Source organism: Trichechus manatus, unplaced genomic scaffold (genome assembly GCF_000243295.1).
Source record: "Trichechus manatus latirostris isolate Lorelei unplaced genomic scaffold, TriManLat1.0 scaffold00359, whole genome shotgun sequence".
In the NCBI taxonomy this organism is placed as follows: domain Eukaryota; kingdom Metazoa; phylum Chordata; class Mammalia; order Sirenia; family Trichechidae; genus Trichechus; species Trichechus manatus.
This window is the reverse complement of record NW_004444295.1, coordinates 231,216-248,842: the sequence shown is the minus strand read 5'-3', so window position 1 is coordinate 248,842 and position 17,627 is coordinate 231,216. Positions and strand designations below refer to the sequence as shown.

Genomic DNA, 17,627 nt, shown 5'->3' with positions numbered 1-17,627 from the left:
TGTTTTTTGGATTAATGCTAGCCTTGTTGGGGTAAGATGGTATCTCATTGTAGTTTTGATTTGCATTTCTCTAATGGCTAATGATCGTGAGCATTTCCTCATGTATCTGTTAGCTGCCTGAATGTCTTCTTTGGTGAAGTGCGTGTTCATATCCTTTGCCCATTTTTTAATTGGGTTATTTGTCTTTTTGTTGTTGAGGTTTTCAGTATCTTGTAGATTTTAGAGATTAGACCCTGATCGGATATGTCACAGCCAAAAATTTTTTCCCGGTCTATAGGTTGTCTTTTTATTCTTTTGGTGCAGTGTTTTGATGAGCACAGGTATTTGATTTTTAGGGGCTCCCAGTTATCTAGTTTCTTTTCTGGAATTTGTGCATCATTACTATATTTTGTATTCTGCTTATGCAATATATTAGGGCTCCTAGCGTTGTCCCTATTTGTTCTTCCATGATCTTTATCATCTTAGATTTTATAGTTAGGTCTTTGATCCATTTTGAGTTAGTTTTTGTGCATGGTGTAAGCTATGGGTCTTGTTTCATTTTTTTGCAGATAGATATCCAGTTATGCCAGCACCATTTGTTAAAGAGACGGTCTTTTCGCCATTTAACGGACTTTGGGCCTTTGTCAAACATTAGCTGCTCATAGGTGGATGAATTTATGCCTGGGTTCTCAATTCTGTTCCTTGGTCTATATATCTACTGTTGTACCAGTACCAGGGTGATTTCACTACTGTAGCAGTATAATAGATTCTAAAATCAGGTAGTGTGAGGCTTCTCACTGTGTTCTTCTTCTTCAGTAATGCTTTCCTTATCTGGGGCCTCTTCCCAATCTGTATGAAGTTGGTAATTTGTTTATCCATCTCATTAAAAAATATCGTTGGAATTTGGATTGGGATGGCATTGTATCTATAGATCGCTTTGGGTAGAATCTACATTTTCACAATGTTGTGTCTTCCTATCCATGAGCAAGGTATGCTTTTCCACCTGGCACAGCACTTATGCATGAGGTCCAGGAAGCCAGGGCCAGAAATCCTGTGCTCATGGAGGCCTGTGGAGTGTGGATGTGGGGATATGGATGACCACTTTCCCACATGCAGGAGGGAGTCTTGGGCCCCAGTCTGGCTGGGTAGGGGGCTCCACGAAGCCTGGCCCCTGTCCCTGGCTTTTGGCCTGGGCCTCCCTAAGAGTGTGCACTCAAGCCACATTTCCTCTGCCATCATTCTGATCCCAGTGCACAGCCTCTCTGAGCGTGGAGTGACCAATGTCACATTGACAGCAGTGTCAGAGGTCTCTAGATGTCGAGGCTCAGGCTGACCTTGGCTATCTTCTGCCCCAGGCAATGGCCCCTATGCCTGAGGTCCCAGATGATGACTCATGGGCCCTGGTGGCGTGTATTCCCAATCAACTCAGAGGTCTCTCTGAGGGTTGGAAGGCCAGGTAGGCCTGGTGAAGGTCAGGAGGGCAGAGCTAAAGCTTATTTACTGTCACCGTGGAGACTGCCTCCAGTACTGAGCGGAGCTTCTGATGGGACCAGGTCACAATGAGTGAGCCAAGAGGAGAGAGGTCTGGCCTGCCTGGCTGATTCCCCAGGGACCTTCATTTTGGCCTATGAGACTCAGCGGACACTTTGGGCTGTGGCAGGGCATTCAGGCCACCCAGGGAAATGTTTTGCAGAGGGCCAGCCTCTGATGTGGCGAGGGTCAAGGCACTGGGTGACCAGACCAGGAACCTCTTTCCACTTACTTTAGGACATCAGTAGGATAGGTATCCCCACTAAGCCTCTATTATTCTCTCTGTCTCTGTGTTGGTTCTGCCACATATCTGACTTGTACTCCTGAGAATTATCACAAATAGGAAAACGGGAGAGAGCCTAGAGATGGAAGGAGGAAGACCTCTGGAGATATTGTTTGCCCATGGGCACAGAATAGCAGGCAGGCCATCTGGACGGACTTTGGATCTGGGGCATTTTTGGGGAGCGACATCGGGGTGGACCGTGGCCTGGTTGAGCTTGTGTGCAGATGGGAGCCCCTCCAGCAAGAAACTTTGTATCCAGAATCCCCTAACAGTGATCTAGGCATAAGACATTCACACATACCTGCGAGAGGCCTCTCCTGTGTCTGGAGAGCCCAGTGTGGCATTTCATCTTTTCAGCACACACCTCTCCTGCACGCAAAAAGTCTGCCTTTCTCCATGAATCCCGCATCCAGTCAGTACCCACAGTGTGCCACTCAGCCAAGGGCTGGTCTGGCACAGTCAAGTGAAACACCCATTTGCAGTTTTTGGATGTCTGCTGCGTGGCAGCCTCCTGTGGCACAGTGCCTACGCGTGAGGTCTATGCGTGCTGCGCCCTTGGAGGCTTGTGGAGTGTGAATGTGGGGATATGGATGATCAGGGTCCCACCCGCAGGAGGGAGCCTTGGGCCCCGGTCTGGCTGGCGATGGGGCTCCACAAAGCCTGGCCCTATCCCTGGCTTCTGGCCTGGTCCTCCCTAAAAGTGTGCACTCAAGCCACATTTCCCCTGCTATCATTCTGATCACAGCACACCGCCTTTCTGAGTGTGGAGTGACCATCGTCACAGTGACAGCAGTGTCACAGGTCTCTAGATATCGAGGCTGAGGCTGATCATGGCTGACTTCTGCCCCATCAAATGGCCCCAATGCCTCAGGTCCCAGATGATGACTTGGGGGCCTTGGGGGCATTTATTCCCGATCAACTCTGAGGTCTCCATGAGGGTCGGCAGGCCAGGTGGGCCTGGTGAAGGTCGAGTGGGCGGGGCTAAGGCTTGTTTACCGTCACCATGGAGACAGCCTCTGGAAGCAGTGGGCGGAGCTTCTGATGTGACTGGGTCACAGTGAGTGAGCCAATAGAACAGAGGTCTGGCCTGCCTGGCTGCTTCCCCAGGGCCCTTCATTTTGGCCTATGAGACTCAGCAGCCACTTCGAGCTGTGGCCACGGGAGTTCATCCCACCCAGGGAAAGGCTTTGCAGAGGGCGGCCTCTGATGTAGCAAGGTTCAAGGCACTGGGTGAGCAGTGAGGTACCTCTTTTGCACTTACTTGAGGACATCAGTAGGCAAGGTATCCCCACTCAACTTCTATTCTCTCTCACTCCCTGTCTGTCTCTCTGTGTGTCGGTTCTGCCACATGTCTGACTTGTACTCCTGACAAATATCACAAGTAGGAAAACAGGAGACAGCCTAGATGGAAGAGGAAAGACCTCTGGAGGTATTGGTTACCTGGGTAGACAATAGCAGGTAGGGCATCTGGATGGACTTCAGGATCTGGGGCATTTTGGGGTAGCTACACCATAGGCGGACCGTGGCCTGCTTGAGCTTGTGTGCAGACTGGAGCCCCTCCAGCAAGACACTTTGTGTCCAGAATCTCCTCCCAGTGATCTAGGCAGAAAACATTCACACATAGCTGCAAGAGGCCCCTCCGGTTTCTGGAGAGCCCAGTGTGGTATCCACCATTTCATCATTTCCACACACGCTTCTCCTGCGTGTGTAAAGTCTGCCTTTTGCTATGAATCCTACATCCAGCTAGGAACTATAGTGAGCCACTCAGCCAAGGGCTGGTCCAGTAAAGTCAAGTGAAACACCCATTTGCAGTTTTTGGCTGTCTTCCGGGCCGCAGGCTCACATGGCACAGTGCCCATGAGTGAAGTCCGGGAAGCCAGGGCCAGAAATCCTAAGCCCATGGAGGCCTGTGAAGTGTGGGTGTGGGGATATGGATGACCAGTTTCTCACAAGCAGGAGGGAGCCTTAGGCCCCGGTTGGGCTGGCTATGGGGTTCCACGAAGCCTGGCCCAATACCTGGCTTTTGGCCAGCGCCCACCAAAAAGTGTGCAGTCCAGGCATATTTCCCCTGCAATCATTCTGATCCTGCCACAGCGCCTCTGTCTGCATGGAGTGACCATTGTCGCAGTGACAGAATTGTCACAGGTTTCTAGATATCAAGGCTCAGGCTGACCATGGCTGTCTTCTGCCCCATCCAATGGCCCTGATACCTGAGGTCCCAGATGATGACATGTGGGCCCTGGAAGCATTTATTCCGGATGAACTCAGAGGTCTGGGTGAGGATCCACAGGCCAGGTGGGCCTGGTGAAGGTCGGGTGCGCGGGGCTAAGGCTTGTTTACCATCACCATGGAGACAGACTCCGGAAGCAGTGGGCGGAGCTTCTGATGGGACCTGGTCACAATGAGCGAGCCAATAGGACAGAGGTCTGGCCTGCCTGGCTGTTTCCCCAGGGCCCTTCATTTTGGCCTATGAGACTCAGGTGTGATGTTCTGGCTATGGCCGCGGGCTTTCGCCCCACCTAGGAAAAGGTTTTCGCAGAGAGCAGCCTCTGATGTGGCGAGGTTCAAGGCACTGGGTGAGCAGCCAGGTACCTCTTTTCTACTTACTTCAGGACATCAGTAGTCAAGGTTTCCCCACTCAGCCTCTATTCTCTCTGTCTCTCCATCTCTCTGTCTCTGTTTTGGTTCTGCCACATGTCTGACTTATACTTCTGAGAAATATCACCAATATGAAAACAAGAGAGAGCCTAGAGATGGAAGGGGGAAGGCCTTTGGAGGTATTGGTTGCCCATGGGTAGAAAATAGCAGGTAGGCCATCTGGATGGACTTTAGGATCTGGGGCCTTTTGGGGGAGCTTCATCAGGGCGGACAGTGGCCTGATTGAGCTTGTGTGCAGATGGGAGCCCCTCCAGTAAGGTACTTTGTGTCCAGAATTTCCTTCCAGTTATCTAGGCAGAAAACATTCACACATACCTGTGAGAGTCCTCTCCGATGTCTGGAGAGCCCAGTCTGGTATCCAGCATTTCATCTTTTCAGCACATACCTTTCCTGCACACATAAAGTCTGCCTCTCTCCATGAATCAAACATCCAACCAGGACCCACTGTGTGCCACTCTGCCAAGGGCCGGTCCGGCACAGTCAAGTGAAACAGCCAGCTGCAGTTTTTGGCTGTCTGCCGGGCTGCAGCCTCCCATGGCACAGCGCCTATGTGTGAGGTCCGGGAAGCCAGGCCTGGATATCCTGCGCCCTTGGAGGCCTGTGCAGTGTGGATGTGGGGATATGGATAAACAGTGTCCCAAGCGTAGGAGGGAGCCTTGGGCCCCGGTCTGATTGGCTATGCCGCTTCACCATTTTGGTCCGGGCCTCCCTGAAAGTGTGCATTCAAGCCACATTTCCCCTGCCATCACACTGAACCTGCTGCCACCGCCTCTCTGAGCATGTAAGTGTTGCAGTGATAGCAGTGTGACAGGTCTCTAGATATCGAACATCAGGTTGACAGCGACTGTCTTCTGCCCCAGGCAATGGCCCCAGTGCCTCAGGTCCACGTGATGAGCCGTGGTCCCTGACTGCTTTCATTCCCGATCAACTCAGAGGTCTTAGTGAGGGTTGCAGGCCAGGTAGGCCTGATGAAGTTTGGGTGGGCGGGGCTACGGCTTTGTTTACCACAGAGACTGTATAAGCAGTGGGCAGAGCTTCATGATGGTGCTGGGTCACAAGCACTGAGCCAATAGGTGAGAGATCTTTGCCACCTGGCTGCTTCCCCAGGGCCGTTCATTTTGGCCTATGAAACTCAGCAGCCACTTTGTGCTGTGGTCACGGGCATTAATCCCACCCAGAGTGTGCGAAATTCCTGTGGCCACAGCCAGACATGCAGAGGGCCCTGGGGAATCAGCTAGGCTGGTCAGCTCTCTGCTATTGGCTTGGTCATTTTGACCTGGCACTGTCAGAAGCTCAGCCCACTGCTTCCAGAGGCTGTCTCCATAATGATGGCAAAGAAACCTCAGGCCTTACCCACCCGACATTCACCAGGCCTACCTGGCCTGCCAACCCTCCCCCAAGCCTTAGCCCCGCCCAGACGACACTCACCTGGCCTACCTGGCCTACTGACACTGAGACGTCTGAATCGATATAGAATAAAGTCTGCCACGGCTTACGAGTCATCATCTGGTACTTGAGGCATTGGGGCCGTTGTTTGGGGTAGAAGACAGACAAGGTCAGGCTGAGTCTCGAAATCTAGAGACCTGTGACACTGCTGTCACTGGGAGAATGGTCACTTCCACGCTCAGAGAGGCGGTGGAGATGGCACCAGAGTGATGAGGGGAGAAGTGCAGCTGGTGTGCACAGAGGCACGGGCCAAAGGCCAGGGATGGTGCCAGGCATCGGGGAGCCCCAGAGCCAGCCAGACTGGGGCCTAAGGATGTCCCTCTTGCACGGGCAACACTGATCATTGATATCCCCACATCCACTGTCCACAGGCCACCAGGGGCACAGGATTTCCGGCCCAGCTTCCAGGACCTCACCTGTATACAGTGTGCCTCGGAAGGCTTTGGACCAACAAATGGCCAAAAAAGGCAAATGAGTGTTTCACTTGACTTTGCCGGACCTGTCCTTGGCTGAGTTTCACACCGTTGGTCCAAGTTGGATGTGGGATTCATGGAGAAAGGAAGACTTTATGGGTGCAGGAGAGGTGTGTGCAGAGAAAACGAAGTGGTGATTACCACATTGGGCTCTCCAAACTCAAGAGAAGACTCTCGCAGGTAATTGTGAATGTTCTGACTCTGTTGGGTTACATTTTACACAGAATTAGTTCAGTATTAATACTTACTTCTTCTGGATCAAAATGGCTCCAGTTTGCTTTGGGACATTAAGTCATCTTACTTTAAAACGCTTATGGTAACTTCCCTCCTGTCCTTGCTCTTTATTTAGTGTTAGAGGGCTAAGTAATACTTCTTGCTTTGGTTTGCATCAGGATTTATCAATGGACTAGTAAGTACTCTAGATACAAAGTTGAATAAATCAGAGTCTGTGTCTTACATAAACTCATGATAATTAACAGAGTCTACAAAATTCAGATGCAGCCAATTGATTATCCAAAGGGTATTATCATTACCTTGCCTTCTGGCATATGCATTAGCTATGTGCTAATAATTAATTCTTCTCTGGCTTATATGTCTTCTCTTATGATGGCAACCCAGAAAGAGAAAGAGCAGTTATTTGGTTATAACTCAACCTTCCTGATCTAAATGAAAGCCAAATTATTATTTCAATGATTAAAAAAAAGTAATTTCTTCTCCACCTCACAAACTTTCTTCAAGCCACATCGTTCAGTCAAGTCAATTACAGATAAATACTCGGCCATTTTTTCTACAGCACTCCATTTTTACAATCTCTCCTTTATATAGACTCTGCCCACAAAATTTGTCAGAGGTTTAAACAGGGCAGATCATGGTTTTAAAAATATTGGTTATCTCCAAAAGTATGTAATAAGTAAACATGGAGTAAATTTAATGCTTTCTTAATATTCACAAAAGTTAAGCAAAAACTTGAACACAGAACCACCATATGACCCAGCAATCATAATTCTAGGCATGTACACAGAAGAAATGAAAGAAGGAACATAAACAGAAACCTGTACACAGATGTTCACTGCAGCACGTTACACAATAGGCAAAAGGTGGAAACAAACCTAATGTCCATCAGCAGATGAATGGATGAACAAAATGTGGTACATACATACAGTGGAGTATTACTCACCATAAAGAGAAATGAAGTCCTGGTGCATGCCACAGCATGGATAATCTTGGAAACATCATGTTGAGGGAAATAAGTTTGTTGCAAAAGGATACTGTTTGATCTCACTATATGAAATAAGCAAATGTATAGAAACCAAAGATTATTAGTGGTTATCAGGAGTGGAAAAAAGGGTATAAGGGTGAGTTTTTGCTTAGGAGGCATTGAAGTTACGTTAATGGTGGTGGAATAATTTGGAAAAGGTAGCAGTAATGGCTGTACAACATGAAGAGTGTAATCAATGTCACTGAATCATACATGTATAAATTGTTAAACTAGCCAGTGTTTTCTTGTGTATATTTTCACCACACACACACACACACACACACACACACGCACAAAGTTAGGCAAACAAAACCTAATTTTCCCACAAGGAAGCACTGACGTAAAATCAGAAATAGAAATTAGGTCGTCATGGACGCAAGATAATTTTAAGAAGTTAAGATTCCAAATAATTCCAAAGAGCTCTATAGCCTGGGGGGACTAACATGGTCACATAATAAGGGATGTGAGATTCCAAGAGTTCCTGTCGGGGCACTGCTTGTGTTCCCAAACATGGTAATCATAGGAAGATTGTCCATTTATTATATTTGTAAGTGTTCAGTGTGTTTAAGAAATCTTAGATTAAATCAGAGGGCATAAAATAATAATTTCCTTTTACCAATATTAATAATATCGAGACAATGCCAAAATACTATGCTACTGAAGGAAAGAAACAAAGATTATAATAATTTGTTTATTGCTTAGATTCCTGCCTTATTTAAAGGAATAATAGGAAGTGCTTTACAGTTTTCCAATGTATTGTTAAATTGTTTTAATTATAGTTATTTCATAGATAATTCATGTATGATAGATCTTAAAATCAATACATACTTCATTTTCACTTGGAAAGCTTTTCCAAAATAAATTAGCATATTTGCCTGTTGATATGGCAGATTTGCAGTAACATGTAGCATGACCATAATTCAATCCTGAGGTGTACCTGGATGCTTTCTTGTTGATAGTGCTTCCAGTTCCTCTCACGGTCACCAAACATCAGGAGGTAGCTGGTCACCCAGTTGGAGCTCCCGTGTTCTCCTTGGGTGGCCACGGCTGTGACCTCTGTTCTCTCTCCAAGGTCAGTCTACAGCCACTGGTATTTATTTGACACATGTGGGGACCAACCACCAGTTGCTTTTGGTGTAAATAAAAGCAGTAGAAAAATGATAATGAGAAGCATGGTAAAATCAATGTTAACAAAGTAGCAATGCCTGCAAGATTATGTACTCACCCAGAATTTAACAATGTAAGAAAGCCACACTTTCTAAATCCAGAATGTGTAAGAAGAAAACGTAAAGAAAAACATGAATTGAGTGCAAATGACTGGAACCTAAATTAATTCAGAATCACTGTTGTCACATGAAATAAAGGATAAAATGATGAACAGGTGATTTGGTTACACATGCCAAGCAGTAAATATAAGGCTGACATCTGAAGTTTTTGGCCCCATCTCCACCTCATTCTTTCCACAACTATTTAAACTCACATCAGTCCCTCCTTTCACGGAAGCCTTATAGTAAATAAATCAGTAATTTAATTATATGCTACCTTGATACATCAGAATTTAAAGTTTGTAAGTTGTAATTGAAGCATTGATGGTTCAGTGGTAGAATTCTCGCCTTGTATGCAGGAGGCCTGGTTTCAATTCCCAGCCAATGCACCTCATGAGCAGCCACCACCCATCCTGGCTCTGATCGCTAGAATTGTTACACTTAACCTCTTTGCATGCTTTCCCTTGGCCTTCTGGAAAAGTGTTAGGATTATGGCCTCACAGAAGATCAATGAGGCTTAGAACTTCCATGGTCATCTTACTGGGATGTCTAAGACAGCCCTTGGGGAAAGGCTCAGTGTTAATGTGCTTGGGCTGCACCTTTGCTTTTGTTATGGATGCTGTTTAGAAAAGAAACCAGTAAACTGTTGAACCATTTGAGTAGGGGTTTTAGAGAGCTGTTGTTGATGGACAGAGAAGAACATGGCAGCTCCAAGGAAAATGATATCAGGTAGAGAGAGGAGCCCGCTTTTCCAGCTGAGTACATTTTAGACCTGCTGGCCCCCAGCTGACCTGTGACACATGAGGCAGCCCAGCTGAGAGCTGCTGAGCCTGACCCAGACCACAAGAACCCAAATTGCCAACCTTAAAAATGGTAAGTACAGTAAATGTTTGTTATTTTAAGCCACTCCACTGTGGTGTCATTGTAACACAGCAATGGAAAAGTGACACACTATTTGACTTGGCTGTTTCTATCACCAAATAATGAGGAATCTTCTCTTAGTCATTTCATTCTCAAGATCATCTGGCGTAGCTACTGACATCTCGTAATCTTTGATGAATGATACATATTTGTAAGTATGAATCTGTACATAAAATCAGGTGTAAAAAAAGCATCTCATTTTTACTATTTCTTAAAATTAACTTGCACCTCAGAGCTCCCTCTTTCCACATTGGTGAAAAATTTAACCCTACTTATTCTTGGGGTACTCCCCACCCAGACTGGTGTGATGATTCCCAAGTCTAATGACAGACCAAGACATTGTAGCAGAGCTTCAACACACCCATTGCCCTCAGCTCCAGTTCACTCAATGCAATCACTCAGTGAGCTGAGGATTTTACAACAGCCCCTAAGAGCCATACACTTTAGTCAGTGTCTGCCTTGCTGAGCCCAACTACCTCCTTGAAATGAGGTCAGAAAGGCAGAAAATATAGGAAGATTGTATATGCAATACAAAGTTTAATAGCACACCCCTAGCCCCTTGGGAGTCACTGGAAATATGACTTCCTCCTTCACCCCTCCACAAAGTGTGTGTTTGCATCCCCACAGCAGTAGTTGATTTGTGTCCTCCTGTGAGCTGCACAGTTAGGTTAAAAATTAAAAGCTGACAGGGAATCAGGTAACATCTAATAAAATGAAACTTAAATGAAATTTGTTGTTCATATTTATTGACCTCACAGATTCCTTACAGTTTTTGTTACCCTGGCTTCGCAGGGAAGAGAGGATTCCTAGTGAGGGAGACAGCATGGAATACCTCCAAAATAATATATATCCTTCCTTAAGCTTATATGATAAGTGTGTTGTTTAGCTTATTTATCATCTACCTCCTTCACTTAAATGGAAGCTATACAGGTGTGGGAACTTGCATGTTCTGGTTTTCATTGTAGCTCTGTTGCCTGGAACTCTACCGGGACCTAGGAAGTGCTGAAAAATATTTATTGAATGAATGAATATTGGTGAGTGTCTTACCTCTGATTACTCTTAATTCAGAATTAAATAAAATGAGAAAATAGCTTGGCAACCTTCCTTTACAGATGACTTCAACACTGAGGAAAACTTTTAGAACATTTCAAAAAGAGGAATCAGTTGTTTCCCCTGTGGTTTCTCACAGTTTTCCACCCTTTTTGCTAATAACGAGACTTGGGAAAGGGGGAGCCAGTTACTCACCAGACTCGTGTCTGCCTCAGTGCTGGGCCTGGGAAGTGATGACGCAGGTGTGACCCTGGTGTACCATGAGGAGCCAGCCTCATGGGAGCCCACCTGACACGCCAGGGCATGCAGGCTAACATCATGCCATGCGCACTGCCTTACTTCCTGCTTTGAGAATTGTCTCAGTCATCTAGTGCTGCTGTAACAGAGATACCACAATTGGATGGTTTTAACAAAGAGAAGTTTATTCTTTCATACTCCAGTAGGCTACAAGTCCAAATTCAGGGCATCAGCTCCAGGGGAACACTTTCTCTGTTGGCTCTAGAGGAAAGTCCATGTCATCAGTCTTCCTTTGGTCTGGGAGCTTCTCTGCGCAGGAACCTCAGGTCCAAAGGACACACTCTGCCCCCAGCACTGCTTTCTTGGTGGTATGAGGTTCCCATGTGTCTCTGCTCACTTCTCTCTTTTATATCTCAAAAGGGATTGGATTAAGACACTGATCTTGTCAACCTCATCAGTATAACCTCATCACAGTGATAGAATTTACAACACATGAGGAGATCACATATAATCTCATCATAGTGGTAGAGTTTACAACACATTAGGGCATCACATCAGATAACACAATCATACAATACTAGGAATCATGACCTAGCCAAGTTGCTACACACATTTTTTGGGGGACACAATTCAATCCATGACATTCCACCCTTTGGCCCATAAAAAATCACATCATTGGAACATGCAAAACATATTCATCTCATCATATCACAGCAAAAGTCTTAACTCCAAGTCCAAAATCCAAAAATTCCTCTTCATCTGTGAAATCTAGAATACAGGTTATCTGCTTTCAAAGGTACAATGGCAGAACAGCCCAAGCTAGACATTTCTATTACAAATGGGAGAAACTGGAGGAGAAGAAGGGATAACAGGCGCCAAGCAAGTCAGCAGAACACGTTACATTAGCCCTCAAGGCTTTGAAAATAATCTTCTGCTCTCTGAGACAACTTACACAATAGCCCTGCCCTCCAGACTCTAGGTATTGGCCACAGTCTCCGGATTCTGAGTGGAGGCCCCTCAGCCCTGGGCTTCAGCTACACCTTCCAGGCCCACTGGGACAGCAACTCTGCTCTCTCGGCTTCAGGCGCACCATTCTCCTAGTCCATCGGAGTGACAACTCCACCCTTAGAAACACCAGGGGCCATGGCTCCACCCTTTGAAACCCCAGAGGTCTCGGCCATACCTTTTGAGACTGAAGCAGCTCGGCTTCTTGTGTTCCTTGTCTCTTCAGCTTCTGCTTCCTGTGGCCTCTTGGCCCTCGGGCCTCATGCCCGCATCTGCCCTACTGGGGCAAGTGTTCCAAAGCTCGGTAGCTCCACTGATTAAGTGCCTGGAGGCACCCCACTCTGCCAGGAAGCCTCCTGCACACAGGCACTCGGCTCCCTGGCTCTGTGGGTCAGCAAGCCTAACTCCACCGATAAGTGCCCGAAGGCACCCCACTCCGCTAGGAAGCCTCCGGCACACAGGCACTCAGTTATCTCGCTCCAATTCAATCCATGACAAGAATGTATTCATGTGGAAATCCACTGAATGGAGTTTCTGCAGAGGCCTTGCCAGATGGTTCCATACATTTAGAGTAAACATTTTTCCTTACAGAAATGAACAGTTCAGTCGAGACAACTACTGATGACCTTCCAGACAGACGAACCCTGGTAGTTTACACAGAACCATGCTGTAGAGGTTTGTATTTAGTGTTTGTTTTTGCATGTTGATGTTGATTCGCTAATAAACTATAAATGTAGCACATGTTTAAAAAAATGAAGTTGTAAAAAAAATAAGATTGACCCTGCGTACTAATCTAATGTATCACACTTCACTTTGCTTTGGAGAGAGACCACTCTGTTTATTCCACTTCTGCACACTGAATGTTCAAGTTCTGTCATGACTTAGCCTGTCTCTGTATTTAAATGCACAAACTCGTTCAAACAAAACTCTGCTCCAATTCAAGCATTACACTACTGCAGTTTTTAAAGTGAGTAAACAGAATACCTAAAATCAGTGTAATTTGTACATTTTCTTGCTCTCAATTTTGGAAAAGAGGAGAGCTATGGGGGCAATTTTAGCATTATGAAAAATTAGCAGCTTTTTAAATTGTTGAAGAGAGAGCATAGATTTTACTCTCTACTGTCATCAGATGAATGCCCATGACCTAGCTCACGGTATTGCACAACTCCAGTAGTTGCTGTTCACATTTTAGTCTATGCAAATGACACTCTCTGGAGTTGTGCAGTGCACAGCCTTCACAGCTGTATGTGGCGGCACTATCCACAATGCGTCTAACAAGTCCTACCTGTATGAATTCAAGTATATCCTCAGAGCTACTCTTCAGTGTAAATTGATTGTTTCTCTTACTTGAGAGAACAGCAGTTCATTACTCAGAGAGTGTAAATGGCTTGTTCAAGCCCACACAATAGTCCTTGCAATCTGCCAAACTTTCATTTACATCCGAAGGACTCCCGTTAGTATTTTATGTAGGATAGGTCTAGTAGTGACAAACTCGCTTAGCTTTTGCTTGAAAGATACTTTTGCTGGATATAGAATTCTTTAGCAGGGTTAAATGTTCAACTGTTAGACACTAGGTCGAAGGTTTTAACACACCAACAATTCCATGGGAGAAAGATGTGGCAGTCTGCTTCTGTAGAGATTACAGCCTTGGAAACACTGTGGGAGCAGTTTTACTCTGCCATGTAAGTTTGCTATAGGGTCGCTATGAGTTGGAATCGACTCAGTGGCAATGGGTTTGAGTTTTTTATAGTAGTGGTCTCATATAATATTTGTCGTTTTGTAATTGACTTATTTCACTCAGCATAACGCCCTCCAGATTGATCCATGTTGTTTATGGTTGTGTAGTATTCCATTGTGTGTAGCTGCCATGGTTTGTTTATCTGTTCATCTGTTGATGGGCATCTAGGTTGTTTCCAACTTTTCACCATATTTTAAATGAGTCAGTTCTTCTTTGGTCTTCCTTACTCACTGTCCAGCTTTCACGTGCTGGACAATCACTTTGGTCAGGCACACCTAAATCCTCAAAGTAACATCTTTGCTTTTTAACACTCTGAAGAGGTCTTTTGCAAAATATTTGTCCAGTGCAATACCTCATGTGGTTTCTTGACTGCTGCTTCCATGGGCGTTTGTTGTGGATCCAAGTAAAATGAAATCCTTGACAACTTCAGTCTTTTCTCCATTTACCATGATGTTACTTATTGGTCCAATTGTGAGGATTTCTGTTTTTTTTTATGTTGAGGTGTAATCCATACTGAAGGCTGTGGTCTTTGATCTTCATCAGTAAGTGCTTCAAGTCCTCTTCATTCTCAGCAAGCAAGGTTGTGTCATCTGCATAATGCAGGTTGTTAATAAATCTTCCTCCAATCCTGATGCCTCATTTTTCTTCATGTAGTCCAGCTTCTCAGATTATTTGCTCAGCAAACAGATTGAATAAGTACCGTGAAAGGATATAATCCTGACATACACCTATCCTGATTTGAGCCACACAGTATCCCTTTGTCCTGTTCAAACCACTTCTCATGGTCTATGTACACATGAGCACAATGAACTGTTCTGGAATTCCCATCCTTCACAATGTTATCCATAATTTGTTATGATCCACTCAGTCAGATAGCTTTGCATAGTCAATAAAACACAGGGAAACACCTTTCTGGTATTCTTTGCTTTCAGCCGGGATCCTTCTGACATCAACAATGATATCCCTTGCTGCACATCCTCTTCTGAATCTGGCTTGAATTTCTGGCAGTTCCCTGTCGATATATTGCTACAACCATTTTTTAATGTCCTTCAGCAAAATTTTACTTGTGTGTGATATTAATGATATTGTTTTATAATTTTTTGCATTCCGTTTTGTCACCTTTCTTTGGAATGGGCACAAATATGGATCTCTGCTAGTCGATTGAAGCTGTCTTCCGAATTTCTTGACGCAGACAAGTGAGCGCCTACAGCTCTACATCAGTTTGTTGAAACATCTCAGTTGGCATTCCATCAATTCCTGAAGCCTTGTTTTTCACCAGTGCATTCAGTGAAGCTTATACTTCTTCCTTAAGTACCATCCGTTCTTGATCATATGCTACCTCCTGAAATGGTTGAATGTCGACCAATTCTTTTTGGTGCAGTGACTCTTTGTATTCCTTCCTTCGTCTCTTTCCTTTTTTTTTAATTAATTAATTTTTTTTATTGTGCTTTAGATGACGGTTTACAGAGCAGATTAGTTTCTCATTAAACAATTAATACACATTGTTTTGTAACATTGGTTGCCAAACCTAAGACATGTCAACACTCTTCCCTTCTTGACCTTGGGTTCCCCATTTCCATTTGTTCAGCTTTCTTGTCCCTTCTTGCGTTCACGTCCTTGCCCCTGGGCTGGTGTGCCAATTTAGTCTTGCATGCATGGTCGAGCTACCTGTATTAGTATTTGTTTCATGGATTTGTCTAATCTTTGGCTGAAGGAGGCACTCAGGAGTGACTTCAGTACTGAGTAAAAAGGGTGTCTGGGGGCCATACTCTCGGGGTTTCTCCAGTCTCTGTCAGACCGTAAATCTGCTCTTTTTTTTTTTTTTTTTTTTGTGAGTTTGAATTTTGTTCTACATTTTTCTCCAGCTCTGTCCGGAACCCTCTATTGTGATCTCTGTCAGAGCAGTCAGTGGTGGTAGCCATGCACCATCTAGTTTTGCTCGACTCACTCTGGTGAAGTCTATGGTAGATGTGGTCCATTAGTCCTTTGGACTAATCTTTCCCTTGTGTCTTTGGTTTTTTTTCATTTTCCCTTGCTCCAGACAAGGTGGGACCAATGGTGTATCTTAGATGGCCACTAACAAGCTTTTAAGACTCCAAAGTAGAATGTAGAACATTTTCTTTATAGTATGACTTATGCCAGTTGAGCTAGATGTCCTCTGAGACCGTGGTTCCCAGCCCTCAGCCCAGTAATTTGGCCCCTCAGAGAGTTTGGATGTGTCTATGAACCATTCATCTTGTTTGAGAGCTTCCTGCATCATTCAATAGTTAGCCCACAGAATTCTTCAATATTGAAAATTGAGGCTTGAATTTTTTCCTCAGTTTTTTCAGCTTGAGAAATGCAGAGATTTTACTTCTCTTTTGGTTTTCTGACTGTACGTCTTTGCACATTTCATTATAATGCTTTGTCTTCTCAAGTTATCCTTTGAAATCTTCTGTTCGGCTCTTTTACTTCATCATTCCTTCTGTTCACTTTAGCTACTCTACATTGAAGAGCAAGTCAAAGTCTCGTCTAGTATCCACTTTGCCCTTTTCTTTCTTTCCTGTCTTTTTAATGACCTTTTGCTTTTATCATGTATGATGTCCTTGATGTCATCCCACAACTCGTCTGGTCTTTGGTCATTAGTCTTCAGTGCATCACATCTGTTCTTGAGATGGTCTCTATATTCAGGTTTGATATACTCAAGATCATACTTTGGCTCTCGTGGACTTGTTTAAATTTTCTACAGCTTCAACTTGGACTTGCATATGAGCAGTTGATGGACTGTTCCGCAGTCGGCCCCTGGCCTTGTTCTGACTAACCATATGGAGCTTCTCCATCATCTCTTTTCGTAGATTTGATTCCTGTGTATTTCATCTGGAATGGTCCACGTGTATTGTCACTGTTCATGTTGTTGAAAAAAAGGTATTTGCAGTGAAGAAGTTGTTGGTCTTGCAAAATTCTATCATGCAATCTCTAGTGTCGATTCTATCACCAATGTCATATTTTCCAACTACTGATCCCTCTTCTTTGTTTTCAGCTTTCACATTCCAATTACCAGTGCATCTTGATTGATCAGTGCATCATGTGTGATCAATTTCAAACTGCAGAAGTTGGTAAAAATCTTCAGTTTCTTCATCTTTGGCATTCATAGTTGGTGCATAAATTTAAATAATAGTCATATTAACTAGTCTTCCTTGCAGGTGTATGAATATTATCCTATCACTGACAGCATTGTACTTCAGGGTAGATCTTGAAATGTGCTTTTTATTGATGAATGCAATGCCATTCTTCTTCAATTTCTAAATTCTGGCATAGTAGACTATATGATTGTTCAATTAAAAATGTCCAATACCAGTCCATTTCAGCTCACTTATGCCTAGGATATCTATCTTCAAGCGTTCCATTTCATTTTTTACAGCTTCCAATTTTCCTAGATTCATACTTCATTCATTCCACATTCTGAGTATGAATGGATCTTTGCAGCTGTTTCTTCTCATTTTAAGTCGTGCCATATCAGCAAATGAAGGTCCCAAAAGCTTTACTCCATCCATGTCATTCCAGAGGATGAAGGAGTCAGCTCTTGCCCATTCGTATTTTGAATGCTTTCCAACCTAAGGGGCTTATCTTCCAGCACTATATCAGACAGTGTTCTGCTGCTATTCATAAAATTTTCACTGGCTAGTTTTTTTAGAAGTAGATCGCTAGGTCCTTCTTCCTAGTCTGTCTTAGTCTGAAGCTCCACTCATACCTGTCCACCATGGGTGACCCTGCTGGTATGTGAAATACTGGTGGCATAGCTTCC

At 44.6% G+C, this 17,627-nt stretch overlaps 1 protein-coding gene and 1 non-coding gene across 2 annotated transcripts in view; one reads left to right on the top strand and one right to left on the bottom strand.

Moving 5' to 3' along the window:
* The window catches only part of LOC101343487 (NUT family member 2G-like), a 141,860-nt gene that overhangs the window by 110,098 nt on the left and 14,135 nt on the right, over positions 1-17,627 (bottom strand). The window lies entirely within an intron of this gene.
* TRNAT-UGU (transfer RNA threonine (anticodon UGU)) lies at positions 9,211-9,281 on the top strand. The gene has a single exon. It is a non-coding gene; the product is annotated as a tRNA-Thr (tRNA).